This window comes from Pseudophryne corroboree, chromosome 1, assembly GCF_028390025.1.
Source record: "Pseudophryne corroboree isolate aPseCor3 chromosome 1, aPseCor3.hap2, whole genome shotgun sequence".
NCBI lineage: Eukaryota > Metazoa > Chordata > Amphibia > Anura > Myobatrachidae > Pseudophryne > Pseudophryne corroboree.
The window spans coordinates 1,087,698,077-1,087,717,548 of NC_086444.1; the positions used below are offsets into that span (position 1 = coordinate 1,087,698,077).

A 19,472-nucleotide genomic window follows, 5' to 3' on the forward strand; every position below is an offset into this window, starting at 1 on the left:
AAACTCTAAGTCATACAGAACCTGAGATATCTGGCTGGGAAGAGCAATTAACAGGCTTGGATGGGGATCACTGCTTTGAAGTTCGATATCTCTGGTTCCCTATGGCCGATTTTCAAAAATCTGGTACCTCTGGAAAGAGGGGACCCTCAGCTATCAGCCTAGGGCCCTTATACTCCTGGGGCCCTTGGGCAAGAGCCCATTGAGCCCATACGAAAAGACGGCCCTGCATCCAAAGTCTCTTGATTTAGTGCTGGCAGACCTTGAGCCAAACCATTATTTATTACAGTTTTCCTCAATGTCTTTCCCACACCTCCCTGCACGTCTTTGGACACAGACTGCACAATTACACTAAGACCTGCATCAGATTCCAGCAAAATGTTAACAGGCTCACCCTCCATGCCACCCTGCGCCCTGCATAGACCCGACACCGGGCCCGGCCCTCATGTCTTCACTGGCCCATCACCTATTACCTTATTTTCATTACTGCTACCATCTCCCGGCACCTTGGAAGCCATGGGTAACCCCCAGGAACCTACACCTGACAACACCTGCACCAACCTTACCTTGCTTGGTGCATCACCAGGGATTCCCAAGCTGCCTTCCGCTTCCCTCGCCTCTGCTCCGGTCTCCATAGCAGCCGATGATGCTGTATCCAGAAAAACCACAGCCTCTTCCTGGACAGGCACACTCTGGAGCTCAGAAAAATAACTCTGCGCTTAGAAACACTTTATGGATTTGTATTACAGCGGTGTGCGGGAGCTGTTCGAAGTGGTGGTGAATACCAGTTGGAGAGTGACTTCAAAAAAAGTGGACGCCCACTTTTTTTGAAGTCACTCTCCAACTGGTATTCACCGCCACTTCGAACAGCTCCCGCACACCGCTGTAATTACACCCGGCTATTCTCGGCTGAACCCTGCGTCCTCTGCTACAAAGGTCCGGATCACCTAGTAACATCACGAGTAAATGCACAAGATCCCACCAAACAGTATCAGCATTAACCACCACAGGGACTTGTTGCTGTATGCCGGGTGAGTCTGGGCTGACCTCCGCCGTGAGGACCGCATATCATTACACAATTAACAAGCCGTAGAGTGTAACAGCGGGCAGCATCGACGGGAGAGTGGGGACACATTCATCTCCCAGCGGGGCTGTTCTGTACAGCGCTATTAAGCAGCAAGTATACCACGTGTAAATATTGCTAAACGGAACCGTCAGGAACCAACACGGGGGTAATTATATTCAAGCAAATGCTGTCTTCATGAGACTGTAATTAGTGTGAATCTGTTGCGGGACATTCATTCTAGTAATACACTGGGACGCCAGTGCAACTATATATAAATACCTAATGGGAGAGTAACGTTTTACACCTTGTTATGATGTGTCTATAAAATATTCAATTATACCTTTATATAAAGTGTAACTTTTAGTGCTGATTTACAAGCTTTTAATCACTCATTTACTATTAACTAGATCTTTTATGTATAATAGCTACTAAATTACTAATACTTGTATGTTGTGATAAATGTTACATATTAACAATCTTAGATAAAAAGTATCAATATACAAAGTCTCACTGAGTTATTTATTCTACATGACAGACCACACGTATACAAATCCATAAAGTGTTTCTAAGCGCAGAGTTATTTTTCTTTGTTCTAATTGCTTTTGTTGTGCAGCTTAGCAAGCTGTTTTACTCAGCAGCTTTAAAGAGACACTGGTTTTAATGAAACATAACTAATCAGCGCCGGTTTGTAAAATTTGAGACTGTTGTCTCGAATTATCCGTTTTTTCACACTCTGGAGCTCATCAATAGCTGGGGATTCCTCCATCTCCACACCCTGTTCCTTCTCCAGGTGAATCATCTCCTTTGATGAGAGTGTAACCTGAATTCTATGCACTGCAGTTAAGTCCTTCCCTGCTGGTATGGAAACTTTTGCCTTTTTTTCCTTTCCTTCAGATTCCTTTAGAGATGTTATTCTTGCCTTTATATTGCTCATGGTTGCTTGTATTTCATCCTGACCCGCTCCAAATCGGCAATTGTATTCCATTTTCTCTTGCAAGAATAATACCGGGATTTAAGTTTAGCAGCTTCTGCCATTAATTCCTTTAGGCCTAAATGGACCCAGTAATCTTCTTCTAAACATCATCATCACAGTCCTCTGCATCTGAGATCCCCTCTGTTACATTGACATTAACCCCTTCCTTGCCTGGAGGCTCAGCCGCTGCAGTGACTGTACCGTCCCCACCAGTAATCTTACTGGCAGAGGTGCCTTCCTCAGGCTTAGGGGTACACAATCTTCCTGCTGATCCCTGCTGCTTCACAGGGACTCTGGCAACACTGCGGGTACTCCTTGTAATTCGTGGCTGGCTGGCTGAATCCACCATCCCTTCCTGTCCCCCAACCCCTACAGCTGGGGAAGGGTTTAGCGTGAGGGATGCCTGCCCCTTCATACCTTTGGGACCTGACAGCAGCAGCCCCAGGCCTTCCACCTGCTGAAACTTCCACTCTCCCCCTTCTAAGAGCAGCAACTCCTGCCCAGGAATCCTGCAGGGGGCGGGCACTCTCACTCTGCTGCACTGCTAGGCTCTGGAGCTCAGGAGCTCCTGCACATATGTCTGCACACCAGGAGAAAGCAGTAATATATGTGCCTGGGTTACACCTGGAGAGAGCAGCAGTATATGTTCCTGGATTACACTGGGAGAGAACAGTAGTAAATGTGCCTGGGTTACACCAGGAGAGAGCAGTAGTATATGTGCCTGGATTACACCAGGAGAGAACAGTAGTATATGTGCCTGGGTTACACCGGGAGAGAACAGCCGTATATGTGCCTGGGTTACACTGGGAGAAAGCAGTAGTATATGTACCTGGATTACACCGGGAGAGTGCAGTAGTATATGTGCCTGGATTACACTGGGAGATAACAGTAGTATATGTGCCTGGGTTTCACCAGGAGAGAGCAGTAGTATATGTGTCTGGTTACACCGGGAGAGAACAGTAGTATATGTGCCTGGGTTACACCAGGAGAGAGTAGTAGTATATGTGCCTGGGTTACACCAGGAGAGAACAGTAGTATATGTGCTATACTGTAGGTTACAGTGTGGGTCGTATAAACAGATGATAAAACAACAAGGTGAAAAATTGTAAAAACTGGAAAAAACAAAAATATATAAAATGAATATGAGATAGAGGCTATACACACACATACACACTGCCACTGTTACACCTCCTTTGGGGAAGTTGTTAAAATATGGGTAGAGAAGAAAGTCAGCACTCTTCGCTTTAGTCTTAAATATGGTGGTCATTCCGAGTTGTTCGCTCGTTGACGATTTTCGCTATATTGCGATTATTCGCTTACTGCGCATGCGCAAGGTTCGCAGAGCGCATGCGCTTAGTTATTTTACACAAAAGTTAGGTATTTTACTCACGGCATAACGAGGATTTTTCATCGTTCTGGTGATCGTACTGTGATTGACAGGAAGTGGATGTTTCTGGGCGGAAACTGTCCGTTTTATGGGAGTGTGCGGAAAAACGCTACCGTTTCTGGGAAAAACGCGGGAGTGTCTGAAGAAACGGGGGAGTGTCTGGGCGAACGCTGGGTGTGTTTGTGACGTCAGACCAGGAACGAAACTGACTGAACTGATCGCAATGTAGGAGTAAGTCTGGAGCTACTCAGAAACTGCTAAGAAATTTCTATTCACAATTCTGCTAATCATTCGGTCGCAATTCTGCTAAACTAAGATACACTCCCAGAGGGTGGCGGCTTAGCGTGTGCAATGCTGCTAAAAGCAGCTAGCGAGCGAACAACTCGGAATGAGGGCCTATGTTTTATCGTCCAGTGTGTGCCCACTAGATTGTTAGCGCTGCGTGCTACCGTGGATTGCTAGCGACATCCCCAGTCGTCTGTACTTGCAGTTCAATCTGGGGATGTCGCATGCGATGCCATGCTGCCGAATGCAGCATAGCCCCGCTCCTCCCCCCGCCGCTGCTCCATCGCTGCTGACATAGTCAAGTGCGTATGCACTTGCTGAGGCTGGCTCTCCGCCAGGGCCCGTTGCTAGCAAGTTCGCTGGGTACGCACATCGTTTAGTGTGTACATGGCATTACCCTACAACTAGCCCCAGATGTGTACAGGTACACTGCAGCTTGCTTGATGTCTCCCACCTTGTCTGCTGGAGTCCCGGACAGGGTGCAGAAGTCGGCGGTGGGAGCATAGAGCGATGGCTGAAACATCACAGAAGGCTCTGCACCAGGCAGTGGGCACAGGGGGATGACTCACCTCATGATGCCCTTTCTTCTTGTCCTCTGCACTCGTTGGCGTCTCTCCTCTCCCTGATTACAGGAGCGCATACAGAGAGTTGCATCCAAGTGTGGCACTCATACGCGCACGCAAGGGGGGTTTCCGAGTACCTAGAAACCCCCCCTGGCCACTGATCTATCCCACAGCTGACCGATTTTTATTTTTTATACAGTACAGAGCTCAGGCAGTGTAATGGGGCGGCTGCAGCAGCTGCCTCCGTCCTACATGCACAGTGGAAGGCAGGCGGCTGGCTGCAGCTAGAGGGCGCTGAAGTGGGAGTGCGCAGCTCCGCTCATGAAGTTACTGTAAGTTGTCGGCATGGGGGTTTGAAGTGAGGAGCATAAAGTGACGTAAGTCCCGGAGGCAAAGGAAGGATCTGCCCCCTGGCACCAGCTGTTAAGAGGACAAAGAGAAGCAGAGTCGGTAGGAGAGCCAATGCATGCAGAGGCCAGTGCCAGATATAAGCCACCATCCAGGTACATGCAATTTAGGCACGTGTGTTTTATTTCCCCCTAAACTGTCTTTATGTCTGGCAGTGACCGGTGCACGTGCAGGGAGGAAGAGGGGAAATCCATCTGAGGCAGCAGCAGGGGATTCCTTTCAGTTTCAAATTCATGTCTCACCCACCAGCAACAGTGCAGAGTATCTCCCATTATCTTAGCCTAAAGGTCAGAAGAGCATGTGCTGAGCTCTGATTGGAGGAACTCAGCACATGCTGATTAGAAGAGCACCTAATTGGAGGGGACTAACACCTGCTTCCCTGACCCCTGGGACATTAAGGATCTCTCTCAGCATGGCCCCCATTTGTGAGTAATCAGCCTGCCTACACAGGTTAATGCTCCTGTTCCTGTTGCTTCTGCCTATCTCTGCCACCCACTGCTTCTGTCTCTCTGCATGTTTCTGTCTGTCTATATTCTGTGCCCACCTTCTGTCTCACCACTCTCTCTGCCCACCATCTGTCTCCCCTATGCCCACCACCTGTCTCCCCCTCTCTGCCCACCATCTGTCTCCCCTCTATGCCCACCACCTGTCTCCCCCTCTCTCTGCCCACCATCTGTCTCCCCTCTATGCCCACCATCTGCCTCCCCTCTCTCTGCCCACCATCTGTCTCACCCTCTGTCTCTCTGCCCAGCAGCTGTCTCCCCCTTTTTTTGCCCTTCATCTGTCTCCCCCTCTTTACCACCATCTGCCACCCCTCTGTCTGCCCACCATCTGCCCCCTCCCTCTCTGCCCACCATCTGTCCCCCACCTCTCTCCTCTCTCTGCCTAGCATCTGTACCCCCCTCCCTCCCCTTTCTACCCAGCATCTGTGTCCCCCTCTCTCTGCCCAGAATCTGTCTTCCTCTCTCTCGCTGCCCAGCATCTGCCCCCACTTTCTGCCCAGCATCTGGCTGCCCGACCCTTTGCCCAGCATCTGTTTGTCTCCTTTTTCTCTCTGCCAAGGATATGACTGCCCCCCCCCAGCCCCCAATCATCTTTCTGTCTCCCCTCTCTCTGGCCATCATGTCTCCAAATCTCTCTCTGCCCACCATCTGGCTGGGACACAGTGTCTCTTCCCAGCATCTGTCTCCCCCCCTCTGTCTGCCCAGCATCTGGCTTTCCATCCCTCTTTCTGCCCAGAATCTGGCTGTCCCACACCTTGTCTGCTCAGCATCTGTCTTTCCCACCGTCTCTTTGCCCAGCATCTGTCTTTCCCACCCACTCTCTGCCCAGCATCTGGCTGTCCCCCCTCTCTCTCTGCCCAGCATCTGTCTGCCCCCCTCCCCTCTTCTCTGCCCAGCATATGGTTGCTCTCTTCAGCTTCAGTTTGATTTTTTTACAAGGGGGAGGGGGGGGGGGGGGGCGCAATGTGTTTTTATTTATCTCCTGTGTTGGGACAATGTGTGCACTGATTGTTAAAATAATCTCTATTAACATTTGCGGCCATCCCCTTAAAATAAAGATTCCTTATTGCTGCAATTTGCGGAAATAAGGAATCTTTATTTGCCCTGAGGTATCAGTGAGTCACAGGGACAGGGGCCACAGGGAATAGGAGCCTGTCCTGGCGATCACTGAGAAGGTGCTGCCAGACGCCGTTTGGTAGATGGGGGAAACACTACCATCCGGGGCGCATGGTAACCGGAAAAGGAGAAATAGTGTCTTCAAGTTCACCCTCTCTAACTCTGCAGCAGCGAGATGTGTCTGTGTCACATAGGCCGGGGACAGGGGGAGGCGATAGTCCTTAGTCTATAATAAATTATGTTGGCTTGGTCACCGCACTCCTCATAACTGCAGCAGTTGTTTGTGTGACCAGCATGAGTGGTTGGGGGGATGATGAGAATGATGGTGGCTATTTTTTCTGCTTATGGAGGGGTGGTGCTGCGGGGAAATGATGGTGGATCTGCTTTCTGTTTATGGAGAGTGTTCGGGGGGGCTGATGGTGGCTGACCTTTTTTTTCATAGGTTCTGTAATCAATTATTTGGAAACCCCCCTTTCAAAATCCTGCGTTTGCCACTGCCACTGACCTTTTCAGTCATTATGGGTCACAGACACTACTACCACAACTGCTACACACAGCCCGTGCCTCTCTCCTGTGACTACAGGCCCGCAGGGTGCATGTGCATCTTCAGACCCAGTGGGCGTAAGAGCCCCCCCCCCCTCTTACGCCCACTGTGTCTGTAGATTCACATGCACGCTGCACTGGAGGGGCCCCACAGGCTCTGGCTGGACCGTGTCCTCCTTCTTTATGACCAGCAGCCGGTCACGGTGTACTGTAATGAGTAGTGTTTGACTCACTGCCGCCGGCTGCGAGCCCCTTCATTGCCGCAGGCCCTTATGCATTGCTCTGGCTGCACTGCTGGTAGTTTAGCCTCTGGTATGCGCCCTGTTCTGAGACCCATTTCAGCAGGCAGAACTGATCATTTAAATATTAAAAAGATACATTTTTGGACGTTCTGCACAAGAAATGGTGCAGGATGTTTTGTTTTAATCAGTATACTGGCATTGGCATTGAACCCTCTTTCCCCAGTCCCTATCTGCATCTACCTCCCCTCTCCCTAGTCTCTATATACTCCTACCCAGCCTACCCCCCTTACTAGTGTCTATCTGCCCATAACACCCGCATCTCTCTTTCTCTGTTACTCTCCCCCTCCCCTGCCCCCTCTCGAGTTCTTAGACCCCTCTCCCCGTTTAAAGCCATGTGAAACACATCAGTGCTACACAGGCAGTGTGTGTTTGGCGGTGGCATCAGCAGCCAGCAGGTAGCTGTACGTCCCCCTGCACGGAGTCTCTGTGACCACGGCTCCGTGCAGGGCTGAGCAGCAGCAACAGGAGGAGCTTTGTTTATGGAGGCTGCAAACTCTCCCCAACTCCAGCCACCCGGCAGTGACGGGCAACGCCCGTGGACATACACTGAACTGGAGGACGGGCAAGGAACGCTGCAGGAAGTCGGGTGCCCACCCCACACACATTTTAGTTTAATAATCCCGCCCGCCTAAAGACGGCCAACCTATCGTGTGCCGGCCATACACACAGAATGATGTGCCAATATATTTGCAGATATATTGGTCATCGTCTATGCTGCAGGGCCAACGAAATATGTCTGTGAACGACTGTGTTCACAGACATATCGCTTGTACACATGCACCAATCTGTTACCGATATCTTGGCCAATCAATTTATCGGCCAATATATCTGCTAGTGTGTACCCAGCATTACTGCCTCCCAAGAAGCTTTGGAGGCACCAGCCTGCCCCTGTTGGAAGGCCCTAGAATCGTGGGGCCCTGCTGTGCCTATACGTTAAGACATCCATGGCATGAGGTACATGTGTTAGTACTGGGGGGGGGGGGGGGTGCATTATAGCGTGTGCTTGCTCTGTGTGCCAGTGATCCATGCTGCATCTCTGCAGCCTCCGGGTTGGAGATCAGGGTGGAAGATCAGGGGAGCCTCATCTGTTTCATCAATTACTGGGCTCCCCAGTGTCTGATGGCAGCCCTGTCTAGGACCCATTGTTACATATAAATTAATTTGAGCAGCTTCTCTATCTATCTATCTATCTATCTATCTATCTATATTTATATATATATATATATATATATATATATATATATATATATATAAAAAAATGGACGTACTGTATGTATGTATGTATGTATGTATGTATGTATGTATGTGTATATGTATGTGTATATGTGTGTATGTATGTTCCAGCATAACTCTGGAATGCCTGGATGAATTTCTGCCACTTGGTACACATATGACTTACAATCTGAAAAGCAGTACTGTGGGGGGGGGGGGGGGGGTAAAACACCCCTAGCACCCCTAGGGGTGAGGGTGGGAAGGGGGTGACACGTAAAAATGCTTAGTTTTCGGTCATATCTCTGGAATGCCTGGAGCAATTTACACCAAACTTGGTACACATATGTCTTACAATCTGGAAAATAATTACTGTGGGGGTAAGACACCCCTAGCACCCCTAGGTGTGGGGGTGGGAAGGGGGTGACATGTAAAATTCCATAGTTTTCACTTCAGGCTTAACTCTGGAATGCCTGGAGCAATTTACACAGAAGCACACACAGGTAAGGGCAGAGGCATCCACAGGTAGGGGCAGAGGCATACATAGCAGTGGCGTGCGTGGGGCTGGTGAGGCACTACAGCCATAATTGAAACTGGAATATGGGGGTTTTTGTTTGGAGTGTTACTTGGCGCTTCAATTGACATGGTGGCAGCCTCTTTACTTCACAGTCGGACTTATCCCAATTTAGTCCAAATGGTTCTAGTGAAAAGTGTAAAGGTTGTGAAGAAGGTGGCACTACTGTGTCTGTGAGGATAAAAAATTACGGAAAGAGAGACCCAGAGGTATACTTATCTCTATTACTGAGGGTCTTTCTTCCCAGGTGTGATTTCTTCTCTGGATATTTGGATATGCTCAGAGACACATGGAGAAAATTATAAAAAAGAAAGAAAACATGTGTAGGAATGTTTCAAATGGTGATATATGTTCTAATTCTTATAGTGACATTTTTCCACTATTCAAGTTTATGAATACATTCTGAAGACCATATCTGATGATATCTTGTGGTTATGAGGGCTGTATAATGACGATGGCCAATCATATGCGTACCTCACTTACATAGTGAGGAACAAGTTGAAGCACATCAAGGTATCTTTACATAGCAAATTCGGTTTTTCATATGAACAATGTGGATATGATATCTGACCACAGCGTACCTCACTTACTTAGTAAGAAGGGGGTAGGCGCATATAATGGTTTCTTTATCACATCTCACATGGCGAGATAAGATCATAGAAGCAAATCTTGCCAAAGCGGAAATGAGAATAATTTTTTCATTAAAAACCCTGAATCCATCTGGTTTAAATCAGGACTTTGAGCTTAAGTGGTTTTTATAGCTCCTTTTTTAGTATTCTTAATATAATGCACTTTCCCACCTTCTTACCTTTCTCTTGTTATAGTCAAATATCACTATATTATCCATAATCATTTCACTTATAAGGATAATAATTCACACCATCTAAAATAGTAATAGAGATAAGTATACCTCTGGGTCTCTCTTTCCGTAATTGTTTATCCTCACAGACACAGTAACGCCACCTTCTTCACAACCTTTACACTTTTCACTACAGCCATAATGTCCGCCGGATCCTGCCGATGACCCCTACCGCCGCCGAGCTAATGCCCGCTACGGCCTCTGAGCCGATGTCTGCTGCCACCGCCAATGGCTTACCAACTTGCCCACCATCAACTGACCCAGCCCTCCGCCACTAATTTACATCTCAGTCCGATGCCGCCAATGCCTGCTGCCTGCCTGCTCATCCTACTTGTGATATATTGTACATTTTTATAGAAAAAAATAAAAATTAGTGTTTGGGACTGGGAAGGGAGTGGGAGGAGGACATGAATGCAATGTTGTTGTCCAGGGCTTCCATTAACTTAATGGAGAAGGGTCTGAATGGGTTAAAAAATGTAAAAACAAAATGCGTGAGGTCCCCCCTCCTAAGTATAACCAGCCTCGGGCTCTTTGAGCCGGTACTAGTTGTTTAAATACTAGTGATGTGCACCGGAAATTTTTCGGGTTTTGTGTTTTGGTTTTGTGTTTGGTTCCGCGGCCGTGTTTTGGATTCGGACGCGTTTTGGCAAAACCTCACCGAAATTTTTTTGTCGGATTCGGGTGTGTTTTGGATTCGGGTGTTTTTTTTCAGGGTCATTTTGATCCCATAGTATTATTAACCTCAATAACCATAATTTACACTCATTTCCAGTCTATTCTGAACACCTCACACCTCACAATATTAATTTTAGTCCTAAAATTTGCACCGAGGTCGCTGGATGGCTAAGCTAAGCGACACAAGTGGCCGACACAAACACCTGGCCCATCTAGGAGTGGCACTGCAGTGTCAGGCAGGATGGCACTTCAAAAAAATTGTCCCCAAACAGCACATGATGCAAAGAAAAAAAGAGGCGCAATGAGGTAGCTGTGTGACTAAGCTTAGCGACCCAAGTGGCCGACACAAACACCTGGCCCATCTAGGAGTGGCACTGCAGTGTCAGACAGGATGGCACTTGAAAAAAATACTCCCCAAACAGCACATGATGCAAAGAAAAAAAGAGGCGCACCAAGGTCGCTGTGTGACTAAGCTAAGTGACACAAGTGGCCGACACAAACACCTTACCCATCTAGGAGTGGCACTGCAGTGTCACGCAGGATGGCCCTTCAAAAAAATACTCCCCAAACAGCACATGATGCAAAGAAAAAAAGAGGCGCAATGAGGTAGCTGTGTGACTAAGCTAAGCGACCCTAGTGGCCGACACAAACACCTGGCCCATCTAGGAGTGGCACTGCAGTGTCACGCAGGATGGCCCATCAAAAAAATACTCCCCAAACAGCACATGACGCAAAGAAAAAAAGAGGCGCAATGAGGTAGCTGTGTGACTAAGATAAGCGACCCAAGTGGCCGACACAAACACCTGGCCCATCTAGAAGTGGCACTGCAGTGTCAGACAGGATGGCACTTCAAAAAAATTGTCCCCAAACAGCACATGATGCAAAGAAAAATGAAAGAAAAAAGAGGTGCAAGATGGAATTGTCCTTGGGCCCTCCCACCCACCCTTATGTTGTATAAACAGGACATGCACACTTTAACGAACCCATCATTTCAGCGACAGGGTCTGCCACACGACTGTGACTGAAATGACTGGTTGGTTTGGGCCCCCACCAAAAAAGAAGCAATCAATCTCTCCTTGCACAAACTGGCTCTACAGAGGCAAGATGTCCACCTCATCATCATCGTCCGATTCATCACCCCTTTCACTGTGTACATCCCCCTCCTCACAGATTATTAATTCATCCCCACTGAAATCCACCATCTCAGGTCCCCGTGCACTTTCTGGAGGCAATTGCTGCTGGTGAATGTCTCCACGGAGGAATTGATTATAATTCATTTTAATGAACATCATCTTCTCCACATTTTCTGGAAGTAACCTCGTACACCGATTGCTGACAAGGTAAGCGGCGGCACTAAACACTCTTTCGGAGTACACACTGGAGGGAGGGCAACTTAGGTAGAATAAAGCCAGTTTCTGCAAGGGCCTCCAAATTGCCTCTTTTTCCTGCCAGTATACGTACGGACTGTCTGACGTGCCTACTTGGATGCGGTCACTCATATAATCCTCCACCATTCTTTCAATGGTGAGAGAATCATATGCAGTGGCAGTAGACGACATGTCAGTAATCGTTGGCAGGTCCTTCAGTCCGGACCAGATGTCAGCACTCGCTCCAGACTGCCCTGCATCACCGCCAGCGGGTGGGCTCGGAATTCTTAGCCTTTTCCTTGCACCCCCAGTTGCGGGAGAATGTGAAGGAGGAGCTGGTTGACGGGTCACGTTCCGCTTGACTTGACAATTTTCTCACCAGCAGGTCTTTGAACCCCTGCAGACTTGTGTCTGCCGGAAAGAGAGATACAACGTAGGTTTTAAATCTAGGATCGAGCACGGTGGCCAAAATGTAGTGCTCTGATTTCAACAGATTGACCACCCGTGAATCCTGGTTAAGCGAATGAAGGGCTCCATCCACAAGTCCCACATGCCTAGCGGAATCGCTCTGTTTTAGCTCCTCCTTCAATGTCTCCAGCTTCTTCTGCAAAATCCTGATGAGGGGAATGACCTGACTCAGGCTGGCAGTGTCTGAACTCCCTTCACGTGTGGCAAGTTCAAAGGGTTGCAGAACCTTGCACAACGTTGAAATCATTCTCCACTGCGCTTGAGACAGGTGCATTCCACCTCCTTTGCCTATATCGTGGCCAGATGTATAGGCTTGAATGGCCTTTTGCTGCTCCTCCATCCTCTGAAGCATATAGAGGGTTGAATTCCACCTCGTTACCACCTCCTGCTTCAGATGATGGCAGGGCAGGTTCAGGTGTGTTTGGTGGTGCTCCAGTCTTCTGTACGCGGTGCCTGAACGCCAAAAGTGGCCCGCAATTCTTCGGGCCACCGACAGCATCTCTTGCACGCCCCTGTCGTTTTTTAAATAATTCTGCACCACCAAATTCAAGGTATGTGCAAAACATGGGACGTGCTGGAATTTGCCCAGATGTAATGCACGCACAATATTGCTGGCGTTGTCCGATGTCACAAATCCCCAGGAGAGTCCAATTGGGGTAAGCCATTCTGCGATGATCTTCCTCAGTTGCCGTAAGAGGTTTTCAGCTGTGTGCGTATTCTGGAAAGCGGTGATACAAAGTGTAGCCTGCCGAGGAACGAGTTGGCGTTTGCGAGATGCTGCTACTGGTGCCGCCGCTGCTGTTCTTGCAGCGGGAGGCAATACATCTACCAAGTGGGCTGTCACAGTCATATAGTCCTGAGTCTGCCCTGCTCCACTTGTCCACATGTCCGTGGTTAAGTGGACATTGGGTACAACTGCATTTTTTAGGACACTGGTGACTCTTTTTCTGAGGTCTGTGTACATTTTCAGTATCGCCTGCCTAGAGAAATGGAACCTAGATGGTATTTGGTACCAGGGACACAGTACCTCAATCAAGTCTATAGTTGGCTATGAAGTAACGATGGATACCGGAACCACGTTTCTCACCGCCCAGGCTGCCAAGGCCTGAGTTATCTGCTTTGCAGCAGGATGACTGCTGTGATATTTCATCTTCCTCGCAAAAGACTGTTGGACAGTCAATTGCTTACTGGAAGTAGTACAAGTGGTCTTCCGACTTCCCCTCTGGGATGACGATCGACTCCCAGCAGCAACACAGCAGCGCCAGCAGCAGTAGGCGTTACACTCAAGGATGCATCGGAGGAATCCCAGGCAGGAGAGGACTCGTCAGACTTGCCAGTGACATGGCCTGCAGGACTATTGGCTTTCCTGGGTAAGGAGGAAATTGACACTGAGGGAGTTGGTGGTGTGGTTTGCGGGAGCTTGGTTACAAGAGGAAGGGATTTAGTGGTCAGTGGACTGCTTCCGCTGTCGCCCAAAGTTTTTGAACTTGTCACTGACTTATGATGAATGCGCTGCAGGTGACGTATAAGTGAGGATGTTCCGAGGTGGTTAATGTCCTTACCCCTACTTATTACAGCTTGACAAAGGCAACACACGGCTTGACACCTGTTGTCCGCATTTGTGTTGAAATAATTCCACACCGAAGAGCTGATTTTTTTTGTATTTTGACCAGGCATGTCAATGGCCATATTCGTCCCACGGACAACAGGTGTCTCCCCGGGTGCCTGACTTAAACAAACCACCTCACCATCAGAATCCTCCTTGTCAATTTCCTCCACAGCGCCAGCAACACCCATATCCTCATCCTGGTGTACTTCAACACTGACATCTTCAATTTGACTATCAGGAACTGGACTGCGGGTGCTCCTTCCAGCACTTGAAGGGGGCGTGCAAATGGTGGAAGGCGCAAGCTCTTCCCGTCCAGTGTTGGGAAGGTCAGGCATCGCAACCGACACAATTGGACTCTCCTTGGGGATTTGTGATTTCGAAGAACGCACAGTTCTTTGCTGTGCTTTTGCCAGCTTAAGTCTTTTCTTTTTTCTAGCGAGAGGATGAGTGCTTCCATCCTCATGTGAAGCTGAACCACTAGCCATGAACATAGGCCAGGGCCTCAGCCGTTCCTTGCCACTCCGTGTCGTAAATGGCATATTGGCAAGTTTACGCTTCTCCTCAGACGCTTTTAATTTTGATTTTTGGGTCATTTTACTGATCTTTTGTGTTTTGGATTTTACATGCTCTGTACTATGACATTGGGCATCGGCCTTGGCAGACGACATTGATGGCATTTCATCGTCTCGGCCATGACTAGTGGCAGCAGCTTCAGCACGAGGTGGAAGTGGATCTTGATCTTTCCCTATTTTTTTAACCTCCACATTTTTGTTCTCCATATTTTAATGCGCACAACTAAAAGGCACCACAGGTATACAATGTAGATGGATGGATAGTATACTTTATGGATGACGAGTGACGACACAGAGGTAGGTACAGCAGTGGCCTACTGTACTGCTATATACAGTATAATGGACCTGGTGGACACTGTCAGCAGACTGCGTTTATAGTATAAAAAAAAGACACCACAGGTATACAATGTAGATGGATGGATAGTATACTTATGGACGACGAGTGACGACACAGAGGTAGGTACAGCAGTCGCCTCAGTGCCGTAATTAGGCATTTTAGCGCTGTGTGCAAGAAATGGTGTTGGCGCCCCCCCTACGTAAAATAGGGGCAGTGCGCGCCGTAGGCGCGCAAAAAATATATAGGGGCGTGGCTTCACGAGGAAGGGGCGTGGCCACAAAATAATGGCAATTCATACTACAGTGCACAGTAGTCTCCATTATTCAAATTACACTGCACAGTAGCGCCACTACACCAGGTAGAGCCCCTTTTACACATTACGGCAGACAGCGTCCCCTTTGTACACATTACGGCAGACAGCGTCCCCCTTTTTACACATTACGGCAGACAGCGTCCCCTTTTTACACATTACGGCAGACAGCGTCCCCTTTTTACACATTACGGCAGACAGCGTCCCCTTTTTACACATTACGGCAGACAGTCCCTCTTTTTATACATTACGGTAGACAGCGTCCCATTTTTACGCATTACAGCAGCAAGTCCCCCTTTTTACTCATTACGGCAGACAGTGTCCCCTTTTTACGCATTACGGCAGCCAGTCCCCCTTTTTACGCATTACAGCAGACAGCGTCCCCCTTTTTACGCATTACGACAGCCAGTCCCCCTTTTTACTCATTACGGCAGACAGTGTCCCCTTTTTACGCATTACGGCAGACAGCATCCCCCTTTTTACACATTACGGCAGACAGTCCCCCTTTTTACTCATTGCGGCAGACAGAATAGAGAGAGAGAGAGAGAGAGAGAGGGGACAGAAAGTGAGAGAGTCAGTCAGGACATATATACTGTACATCTGCATATATACTCACCCTGCAGTGCTGAAACTGGCTCTGAGCTCTGCTGCTTCTGGTGACTCCTCCTCAGTACCTGAGGCGCAGGATGGCTGCAGACCTGGCTGGTGATAGAGGGCGGGTGGGCGCCGTCGCTGCTGCTCGTTGATCTGCTCCGCTCCTCGGCCACTCCATGCCGCCGCTGGTTGTTCCTAGATTACCACACGCCGCCGCTGGTCACCACGCGCCGCTCCTCGATCTTCACAGCTCCTCGGTCTTCTTTCATCACCATGTCCGCCCCCAGAATGCCGTGCGCAATGATGTCACGGCCGCACCGGCATTGTGGGAAGGTGGAGGGGGGGAGATAACAGAGGCGGTGGGAGTGTCGAGTGGGAGGCGGGACTGCTCAGCAGGCAAGGGAAAGCCAGACCGGGCGGCCATACATATAATAACTTATGCCGCATTTTATAACTGTCGTGCCGGCGCCGCCTACTATATTTAGTGCCCTGACTCCTGGCTGTCCTCGCAGCGCAGCAGGGGACTCTGCCTGCGCTCCCTGTACGAGTGCGCTGTGTGCAACGCCCACTCTGCACACACCTAGTTACGGCTATGAGTGGCCTACCGTACTGCTATATACAGTATAATGGACCTGGTGGACACTGTCAGCAGACTGCGTTTATAGTATAAAAAAAAAGACACCACAGGTAGACAATGTAGATGGATGGATAGTATACTTATGGACGACGAGTGACGACACAGAGGTAGGTACAGCAGTGGCCTACCGTACTGCTATATACAGTATAATGGACCTGGTGGACACTGTCAGCAGACTGCGTTTATAGTATAAAAAAAAAAAAGACACCACAGGAGTGTTTTTCAGGCAGACAAACGTATATTGGTGGTCACTGTCAGCAAAACTGTGCACTGTACTCCTGCTATAGCTGCTCCCCAGTCCCCACAATTAAGCAGTGTGAGCACTCAGCACAGATATATCATGCAGCACACTGAGCACAGATATGGTATGGAGCGTTTTTTTCAGACAGAGAACGGATAAAAAACTGGTGGTCACTATTAGCAAAACTCTGTACTGTACTCCTCCTAACAGCTGCTCCCCAATCCTCCCCACAATAAGCTAAGCAATCAGATCAACTGTGTAGTATATAACTATATAAACGGAGAGGACGCCAGCCACATCCTCTCCCTATCAATCTCAATGCACGTGTGAAAATGGCGGCGACGCGTGGCTGCTTATATAGAATCCGAATCTCGCGAGAATCCGACAGCGGGATGATGACGTTCGGGCGCGCTCGGGTTAACCGAGCCATACGGGAGAATCCGAGTATGGCTCGGACCCGTCTAAAAAGGGTGAAGTTCGGGGGGGTTCGGTTTCTCGGAAACCGAACCCGCTCATCACTATTAAATACTGGGAAAAAATTGGACAAGGGTTCCCCGTATTTAGACAACCAGCACCGGGCTCTTACACCGGTCCTGGTTCCAAAAATACGGGGGACAAAACATGTAGGGGTCCCCCGTATTTTTAAAACCAGCACCGGGCTCCACTAGCCAGTGACATAATGCTACAGCCGGGGGACACATTTATGTAGGTCCCTGCGGCAGTGGCATTACCCCCCCCCCAACTAGTCACCCCTGGCCGGGGTTTCCTGGAGGAGTGGGAACCCCTTAAATCAAGGGGTCTCTCCCCCCCGCTCCAGGCACCCAAGGGCCAGGGGTGAAGCTCGAGGCTGTCCCCAGCACCCCTGGGCGGCCATAAGTATGTAAAAAAAGAATATTGTTTTCTGTTGTGGAACTGCAAGGCCCAGCAAGCCTCCCCCGCTTGCTGGTACTTGGAGAACCTCAAGTACCAGCATGCGGGGAAATAACGGGCCCGCTGGTAGCTGTAGTTCTACAACAAAAAAATACCCAAATAAAAACACAACACACACACCGTGAAAGTAAAAGTTTATTAAAACACACTTACACAGTCACACATACTTACCTACATCCTACGCCGGTCACGTCCACTTGTCTATGTAGAATCCAATAGGTGGTTCCTGTAAAAATGCCCCCAGTCATTGTGCCCCCTGTAGCTTTGTCCCCAGTAACTGTGCCCCCTGTAGCTCTGCCCTCAGTAGCTGTGCCCCTTGTGGCTGTGCCCCCTGTAGCTTTGCCTCCTGTAGCTGTGCCCCCAGTAGCTGTGCCCCCAGTAGTTGTGACCCCTGTAGTTGTGCCTCCAGTCGTTGTGCCCCTTGTAGCTGTGCCCCCTGTAGCTTTGCCCCCAGTAGCTGTGCCCCTTGTGGGTGTGCCCCCAGTAGTTGTGACCCTTGTAATTGTGCCCCCAGTTGCTGTGCCCCTTGTAGCAGTGCCCCCAGTAGTTGTGACCCCTGTCGCTGTGCCCCCAGTAGCTGTGCACCCAGTAGCTGTGACCCCTGTAGTTGTGCCCCCAGTCGCTGTGCCCCTTGTAGCTGTGCCCCCTGTAACTTTGCCCCCAATAGCTGTGCCCCCTAGCTGTGCCCTGAGTAGTTGTGCCCCCTGTTGCTGTGCCCCCTGTTGCGGTGCCCCCAGTAGCAGTGGCCCCAGTCACTGTGCCCCCTTGTAGCTGTGCCCCCTGTAGCTTTGCCCCCAATAGCTGTGCCCCTTGTAGCAGTGCCCCAAGTAGTTGTAACCCTTGTAGTTGTGCCCCCTGTCGCTGTGCCCCCAGTAGCAGTGCCCCCCAGTAGTTGTGCCCCCAGTTGCTCTGCCCCCAGTCATTGTGCCCCCTGTAGCTTTGCCCTCAGTAGCTGTGCCCCTTGTGGCTGTGCCCCCAGTAGTTGTGACCCCTGTAATTGTGCCCCAGTTGCTGTTCCCCTTGTAGCAGTGCCCCCAGTAGTTGTGACCCCAGTCACTGTGCCCCCAGTAGTTGTGCCCCCAGTCGCAGTGCCCCAGTAGCTGTGCCCCCTGTAGCATTGCCCCCAGTAGCTGTGCCCTGAGTAGTTGTGACCCCTGTATTTGTGCCCCCAGTCGCTGTGCCCCTTGAAGCTGTGCCCCCTGTAACTTTGCCCCCAATAGCTGTGCCCCCTAGCTGTGCCCTGAGTAGTTGTGACCCCTGTTGCTGTGCCCCCTGTTGCAGTGCCCCCAGTAGCAGTGCCCCCCAGTCACTGTGCCCCCTTGTAGCTGTGCCCCCTGTAGCTTTGCCCCCAATAGCTGTGCCCCTTGTAGCAGTGCCCCGAGTAGTTGTAACCCTTGTAGTTGTGCCCACTGTCGCTGTGCCCCCAGTAGCAGTGCCCCCAGTTGCTCTGCCCCCAGTCATTGTGCCCCCTGTAGCTTTGCCCCAGTAACTGTGTCCCTTGTAGCTGTGCTCCCTGTAGCTTTGCCCTCAGTAGCTGTGCCCCTTGTGGCTGTGCCCCCAGTATTTGTGACCCCTGTAATTGTGCCCCCAGTTGCTGTGCCCCTTGTAGCAGTGCCCCAAGTAGTTGTGACCCAGTCGCTGTGCCCCTGTAGCTTTGCCCCCTGTAGCTGTGCCCCCAGTAGCTGTGCCCCCAGTAGTTGTGACCCCTGTAGTTGTGCCCCCAGTCCATAGGTGTGCGCAGGGGGGGGTGCCTCGTGCGCACAGGCACCCCCTAATGTCTGGCACTCCGATCACACATGCCTGATGCAGCAATCGCCGAGCAGGCTGATTACTGTCCCCTCTGCGCTGCACCCTATCAGGACTGCAGTACTGACCGGACGCCTGGGTTAATCAAGGGTGCCACTGCCACCGGCTTTCAAGCTCCCGGCTCCACTTCCATGTACAAAA

The 19,472-nt window shown here is 50.0% G+C and overlaps 1 protein-coding gene and 1 long non-coding RNA gene across 2 annotated transcripts in view; one reads left to right on the plus strand and one right to left on the minus strand.

The window, feature by feature from the left end:
• The window catches only part of LOC134927206 (uncharacterized), a 605,974-nt gene that overhangs the window by 80,451 nt on the left and 506,051 nt on the right, over nt 1-19,472 (plus strand). The gene's annotated exons all lie outside the window — the stretch shown is intronic.
• The window catches only part of LOC134992339 (uncharacterized), a 50,837-nt gene that overhangs the window by 9,564 nt on the left and 21,801 nt on the right, over nt 1-19,472 (minus strand). The window lies entirely within an intron of this gene.